We start from the raw sequence: 8,093 nt of genomic DNA on the forward strand, positions 1-8,093 counted from the left end.
CCGCTCCTTGGTGCTGCGCTCCCCGCCCGGTCCTAACTTACGATCGGGATGGGAGGTGGCGAGGGGAGCGGAGGATCGGGGTGGGAGGCTGCGGGGAAGCAGTATGGTGCTGTGTGATTGTTTAAAAGCCGGCGGCTTTTTACCGCTCGCCGGCTTTTTAGCGCCCGCTGGCTTTTAAACAATCAGGAGAATTCTCCCACGCTGGGATGGCATTCTGATGACAGGCTGGATCGCAGCTGAGCGCTGCCATGCAGCTTGTCATCCTTCAGAGACACTGCAGAGCGCAGGCATTATGGGAACTTCCGATTCCGGTATTCGATATTGTAAAAGTATCGGAATTAAGTATCGGAATTCCGATACCGCGAATATCGGCCGATACCCGATATTTCAGTATCGGAATGCTCAGCACTAGTCATAGACCTAATGGAAAGGAGAAGAATTGACTGGGTAGAAAGGCAAAATGAGCAATTGTAAGTACATAGAGCCATATAATATAATGATTGTAATATATTAAGGGGATATAAACTTTGATAGGAGTGCTTCTTTACCGGCAAAAAAAACAAACAAAACACAATCTGTACTTGATCTTTATTTTATGGGAATGAGTTCTTACCTATTATTTTGATGATATTCATTCTGTAGCTACTAGAATATATTGTACTATACAGCTAATGTAAATCATTGATCTGTGTAGTCTAACAAGTTAAATAATCTGGTTTACTGTCTAATCCAATAATAAAATGTACCACTGTTTAAAAGTAGCAGTGATGTGACAAACAGTCCCGAAAGTGTTGATAAAAGTGTATCAAGCTTAATAATGTCCCTAATCAAGAAAAATCAAGGCAAATATCTATCCATTTACAGTCAGATAAAGAGCGAAGCCTGTGACCCATCATCCTATTGAAAGAAATCTATTTTTTCCAACTACACTGCATTAGCCATAATTTATCTGTGATGCATTATTTCATTTATATATTTGCACAGGGCTGCCGCAAGATAAAAAAGTGCCAAAGTGTTTACAAGGAGGACATCATTCTCTTTTAATTGCTTGCACATTTCCTGTATTCTCCAATGGTTAGAACTAATAATAGAGATGATGCTTGTTGAATAAACGCATTAGCTTAGAAATTTCAAGGCTATAACTGTTTTTGAAGAGGGAGATAGTTTCTAAATGAGCTTGGTAACATTGATTTGTGATTAATCACGGTACTTAGTGACTCATCTGTGACCAGAGTACAACAAAAATGCCATGTTTGCTTAGCGGCATTAACACCATTTATCTCCAGTGCGTTCTCAAAATTGCCTTGTTGTCAATGTGAAGGCTGGGACATGTCTAAACAATTCTGGCATGAAAAGACTGATTATCTTTGGGATGGATTTTCTTCATATATCACAAGGCATCTGATGCTACTATGAATGACTTTAATCAACAGAGCTTATTCATATGAGTTATCGGTGAAATGACCATTCAGTCTCCATCCTACTAATGGAGGTGTGTGCGCTTCATCAGCTCACTAAAGATCGGAGATAAATATGTCAATCCCAGCAGCTGGACTTCACTTTTTTTTTTTTATTAGTCTCCATTCGAGCTACAATCATGTCGTTCTTTCATGACAAAGCCATTATAGGTTTGACTAGGTTCACATTTGCACTCAGATTTTATATTATGTCCCATGTAGTACACAAATGGTGCCCAATGAAATCGTCTTATAATAGTGTTCGTCATTTTACTGACAGATATAGCACAAATTTTGAATAATGGAATAAGCAATGGAGTCTTCTCTGTGGATGTGAAGCCAGCCTGTGATGGGCAATAAAAACACTACAGACAAAAGTATCAAAGCCCCTGACTAGAGAGGAGCGATCCCGAGCTTTAAGTTTGGGGTTCGTACCGGACAGTTAGTGGCCCGTGTTAAATGGTGAACATGAACTTCTCCCGGAAGTCCGTTGCAATGTTTGGAGTTACGGGGGAAGTTCGGGTCCCCATTGTTTTCAATGGGGTTTGAGTTCTGGTTCAAGTTCGGGTATACTTCTGGTACCCGAATCTAACTTTGGAATAAAGTTCGGGTCGGGTACCAGAACCCGAACTTCCACCGGTCCGCTCATTCCTACCCCTGACAAATAAGGAAACTCAGTGTAAGTACTGCAATAAGAAATTTGCACTTGGCATGATACAGTGGCTACAGTTGGGTTTGACACAAACTCTTAACGTAAGAATAGATTTCTCTTATTGTACTTGTTTTTATATTGGTTTCGTTCTATACTTCACATTAGTATAAGTTAATTACTCAGATAGTTCTTGGTTTATTTGTATTTCTGATATTGAGGAATATTTAGTGGAAATACACTCTCAGGACTACCAGCTTTTAGATAGGAAGACTTTCTTACTACTAAAAAGAGTGATCTGTATGTTCATGAGAATTTTTGGCTGAAGCACAAATATACACAAATGACTGTAGAAATCAGTAGCGTAACACGGGGTGGGGCACATTAGCAGTGGCATCAAGCATCGGATTTCATGGTATTTTTTGTATCCAGGCGGACCAGCGATGACCACCTCTTCTTTTTGGAGCAGCTGCGGATATGCTAAATGAGCAAAGGAGCTAATGGCTGCATTGTCAGTTGGTCGGTTCCGCCAATTCCTATGCAGAGTGCAGCAGTCAAGATGAGTTTGTCATCGGCTGCTGCACTCAACTCAGGCATTGATCGAGAAAACCAAGTATTCAGTATAATGTAATGAGCTGTGACATCCCAGTGACTGCCTATGCAAAGCGCAGCAGCTAATTCATCCCAAATGCTGTGCTCTTAATAGGCGGCGTCCGAAGTGGCAGAATGAGACAGTGAGATGGCCGTATAAATCCGACTGAGAACAGAACGCAGTGCATGGACTGGCCGGCAGCTCTCTCCACCCTAGCGTGACAGCTTCATGAATTTTTATGTAGCTGTCATGCTCGGCTCGGGAGAGCTGCCGGCCAGTCCATGCACTGCGTTCCAATTTTGGCCTGATTTATATAGCCGTGTGACGGCGCCCTAACACTTTTGTAACACTTTTGTTACACTTTTGTAACACTTTTGACGGCGCCCTAACCAAACTACGGTTAGAGTTAAGACAACTGTAATTAGGTAATAAAATTTAATGAAAAATAAAAAGTAAAAATATAAAACAATATATAACTTTATATTTAAAAATAAAATGCCAGCAAAAAGCAGAAAAAAATTAAAGAGCCAAAAGAGCCAAAGGATTAGTGGAAAAGACTCTGGGTGTTGTGACAGTCCACAGGTTTAGAGGCCCAAAATACTTGCCTTGCCCTGGGTCATGGAAAACCACACTACATGTCATTACCAGATGAGGAATAGAGAAATTTGGTCTCAGGGTAAACTTACACGTCTTTGTTTTATGGCTTTTTGGGGGAAAATGCAAATTTTCAAACATTTTTCAAAGCAAAAAAAAGTTTTTTTTAAGTTGCTTTGTTTTTGCCACAGATTTTCCACATAACCAGCATATGTTTGTATACTCTGAATAGTCAGTTAACTGTTCAGGTCACTGAGGCTGAATTTATTAGCAGCCTGTATACATGGAAGCACTTTATTGAGCAATAAAGAGAAAAAGAATTAAATATTTTTTGCCTTAATTTAGTCATATATAAACATGTGGTATAAATAAATAAAAATGTAAGGTTGGGGTTATTTTTGTATATGACAGACTCTCATAAAAGTGACACAACAAAAACTAAAGCGAGACATTTATATAATCCTCAAGATCTTATTTCAACTTTTGATGTCAATATTTAAATCTAAAAAAATCTTCCAGTTTTCACTTTGACCACGGAGCCTTACAATAAGCTGACCATGTTCTATAGACATCACTTTTAATGGTCATCTTATTATCATCACAGGGAGGATTCTAATAAAAGGAATCACAATATTACTTATAGATAACATAGGATTTGTCATTCTCAACACGTGATGGTCACAGCTCATCTCTGCACAGTAATCTCTGCACAGATCACAGAGCATGCCTGCAAGTCATCTCTAGTCATATCTTTCCTCATATGGACCATGTAGCGTCTGCAAAAACGTATCTCTGAATGTTGTTAAAGAGTAACAATTGTTTTATTTTATGTTTTTCTCATAATCAATAGTGCATGTGAAGATAAGAAACTTTGGAATATATCTTCTTTCTCCTACTGGACTGATCTTTCACTCTCAATTCATGGTTAAAATCTATAACATCTGTCTTCAGTGAATACAGACTTACTGAGATAGAAGATGGCAGTTGGTGCTCATAAGATTCTACGGAAGAGGGGGTGGAGGAGCTGGAGGCAGAAACAGATATTCTGCTGCAAGTATTTTGCTGCAAGTTCTCTTGAAACGACACTTAAACATTAACACTAGCTTTTGCAAGATGACCTCCACCATAATCATACAAAAAATAGAGACTTTTTTTTATTAAATTAAAACTGATTAATGTATCCTTTTCATTAGTAAAAATAATTATATAGGTAATACATTAATTTTTAAAATTGTGTTCGGGGTATGTATGTCCAAGAATGTTGTCACCTTTATTTTATACTAAGTAAGATTGTCCAAGATTTTATTTTTTGGCAGACAATTGTAAATGCTGAAGTATAGATAACCGCAGACAGTGACATCGTATTTTGCTTGTTACGTCATGAATATTTTTATGATAATATTCTGCAAATCAATGTATTTCCAACAAAGTCTAGCAATCTTTAGTACTATATTGATTGTAATCAATATAAACGAGTTATATTATGGTTATATTATATAAATAATCACATTATTAATGAGATTATGTACTTGTTTATCGGCATCACAGCAACCATCTGTCCACAGCGGACCCAAAAACAATCCTTTCTCCTTCGATAAAGCAGGTATGCGAAACGCGCGTCAGGGGCTGTAGTTAAAGGATCTTGTGCGGCATTGGACCATTTTGAGTGAGCAATAGTCCTTTATGTACTGCCCATTGCACTTTGTATGGACCTTATTGTGGCACGGGTTTCTTTGGAAATGTTGTTTAATTGTATTGGGTACTCCCTTATGGCACTTTATGAATATTGCCCCCATGTCCTATACATTACCGTGTTCTCTCCATGTTTTCCATGTTTCTTCTTTCTATATAGACCTCAGTCATGTTTTATTTGTGATTATATGTGGGTTTTTATATATTTCTTCAAATAAAGCTCCATTACTATTTTATACCTCCTGGTGTGATGGCTACTCCATTTTCTGTAATCCTTTCTCCTTTAGTAATGAAATTTATCAGTGGTGGCGAGTGACAAAAATAATAGTTGTATAAAAATTAATTTGCCGTCTAACTTTGTATATCCAATGCTTTAGCATCTGCCCGTTGGATTTCCCCGTCTGTTCTGTTTAAAAAGCAGTAAAATCACGGCCCATTTCCTGTTAGATTGTCTTTATCACTCAGCATGAGGCAGGTGATTTTATGTCCAGAAAATATTATCTCGGTAAATTGTTCTTACACTTACTAAATGCTAAAGCGCATCATCACCATCATCATCATCATCATCATCATATTCCTTCTGAGCTGATAGGCAGATAGTATCGTGCTTTCTGTCTTCTCTGCATCCCATAAGTAGAAGGGAACGCTCAGCTGAGGCCAGGGACACTTTGATAGATACATTACACATGCCGTAAATAATGCACAGTTTACTCTGATCTGGTTTTAAGTGTCAAGATGAGGCTGATATCAGCTCTAGTGTCACAAGAGCATTAATTGCTTGTTTTTTATCAAGGCTGATTTAAGTAGCAGCGCTAAATGGCTTTTAAAGCACAAGCCCTTGATTTGTTTTTAATCTTGCCATTTGTGAAATTACGTTAAATAATATTCCATTGTTAGTTAGGGAAGACTGACGGCTTCTTCTGTATTACACAAAATGACTTTTCTAACAATAATCTACAATTCTTTATATTCACAATATCACAGAACATTATTTCTCCATTAATTTAACCATTATGGAATTATATGTCATCAAAAACATTGAACTCTAAAATGTACAGAATTATTGCCAATAATTATATTATTTATTTTAATATTCCTCGTTTATGATAATTTATTGCGATCAAAGCCATAATGCATAAAAAGAGGAGTAAAGTTGTCAGTAATTCATCTGTAAGACCAAGACATTCTTGCTGCTCTGTAAGATTTTATAGTGGTAAAATAGAAGCAGAAAGGATACACAATAACTCGTAATCAGAAGATAGTGACACCATACAAATTATTTTCAGTTGCAACATTCTGTGATGCTTTATTTCAACAATCAGAGCTCTATTCTTCTTATACAGAGCTCCAAATTCCCTGCATTGACATGGCAAAAAGGGCAGCATTCTGGCAATGTTCAGCCAGCCCTAAGAAAAGGCTCTTTCTGCAAATTGCTTTATTATTGAATTCAATGTATATCCTGTGTGCAGAAGGCACCTAAGCTCCACTAAATCGTGGGTCGTGTTTTAAGACTGGGTACTGCATGTGGCACACGTGGCCTCTGATCAATTTTGAAACTTTTTATGCTTAATTAAAATGTATGTTGTTTTGGTTTATTTAAGTAAGTAATTCAATGCAATGAATGGGCACCACGGTGCCTCAGTGGTTAGCACTGCAGCCTTGCAGCTCTGGGGTCCGGAGTTCAAATCCCATCAAGGACAACATCTGCCAGGAGTTTGTATGTTCTCCCCGTGTTTGTGTGGGTTTCCTCTGGGTTCTCCAGCTTCCTCCCACACTCCAAAGACATACTGATAGGGAATGTAGATTGTGAACCTCAGTGCTAACAATGTCTGTAAAGCGCTGTGGAATCAATGGCGCTATAAAAGTGAGTAAAATAAATAATAAAGTTTATGCCTGCAGTGTTAACGGTTGCCCTTAATGGTTATGCAGCACCATAGTCTATAAAAAGAGTGGTAAGCAGGAAGTATATCAGTAAGGAGCTGAATCATGTATCTGTTCTGGGCGGTTTTTGCCCTTATCCAAGATGGAGCTGCATGTACCTGTTCTGTTGGGTTCTGTCCTTATCCAAAATTGAGTTGACAGCCTTGGGGGCCATCTTGTTTCCTGTCTGATATCTCCTGTTTCCTGTTTGCTATATATATAAAGAGACTCTGGCCAACTATACTTTGCTTGTATATCTTGTATCTTACCTGCTGCCAAGCTTGAAGGACTTGCATCGTGCCTGTTGCTTCTCTACATTGGGATTCCCCACCTGTTACTTGCCTGCCGTTTATCTGGACTTTCATCTGTGTGCAAAGACCCGCTCTGCATCTACCTGCAGTTCAGCTTGCTCTCTGCAAGGAGCCTGGTCCGGGCTCAGGATCTCGTGGACTGTGCGTTTCTGGACCTGGGACATCGATCGGTTTGTACTGACATCACAACCATTTCCAGAGACTGTTTACTGATCGCTTATTGCCTATACCTGCCTGCTATAATATATGCTTGCCTGCTTCAATATATCCTGTTAATACGATATATCGTGTTTGTCTTCACTCCAACCCACGCTATCGATCTCCATAAGTATAAAGTATATAGTTGACAGAATACACAAGCCTCAAAAGAATGGAGTTCGCTCGGTCAGATACTGTGGAGGTGCGTCTAAAGAAAATATGCACATATATCACAGGACTTCATGGGGACCTGCAGGCTACTAAAACAAAACTAGCGGCATTAGAGACTCAAATTCATCATAATGCTAATGTGGCTGACTCGTCCATTCACGCATTAGCAAATCGCCTGTCAACTCAAGAGACTGCAGCCGCAGCTCCGGTTCCAGTATCAATGCCAACTTCGGCTCTGGCTTCTCCTAAACTCCCGCCATTCAGGTTTGGTGGAGAAAGAGAAAAATTCCGTGGGTTTTTAAATCAGTGTCAACTGTATTTTTCTACACAGGCAGCTCACTTCCCAACTGAACGAGCGAAAGTATTAACCATGATAATGCTGTTAACTAACAAAGCTCTTGCCTGGGCAAATCCTCTGATTGAAGCCGATGATATGTGTTTAAATTCGCTGAAAGACTTTATTGCTGCAATGGGTCAAATGTTTGGTGACCCCAATCGGAGTGCCACAG

This window comes from Phyllobates terribilis, unplaced genomic scaffold (genome assembly GCF_046119375.1).
Source record: "Phyllobates terribilis strain yellow unplaced genomic scaffold, ASM4611937v1 Scaffold_7__3_contigs__length_470593459, whole genome shotgun sequence".
Classification (NCBI taxonomy): Eukaryota; Metazoa; Chordata; class Amphibia; order Anura; family Dendrobatidae; genus Phyllobates; species Phyllobates terribilis.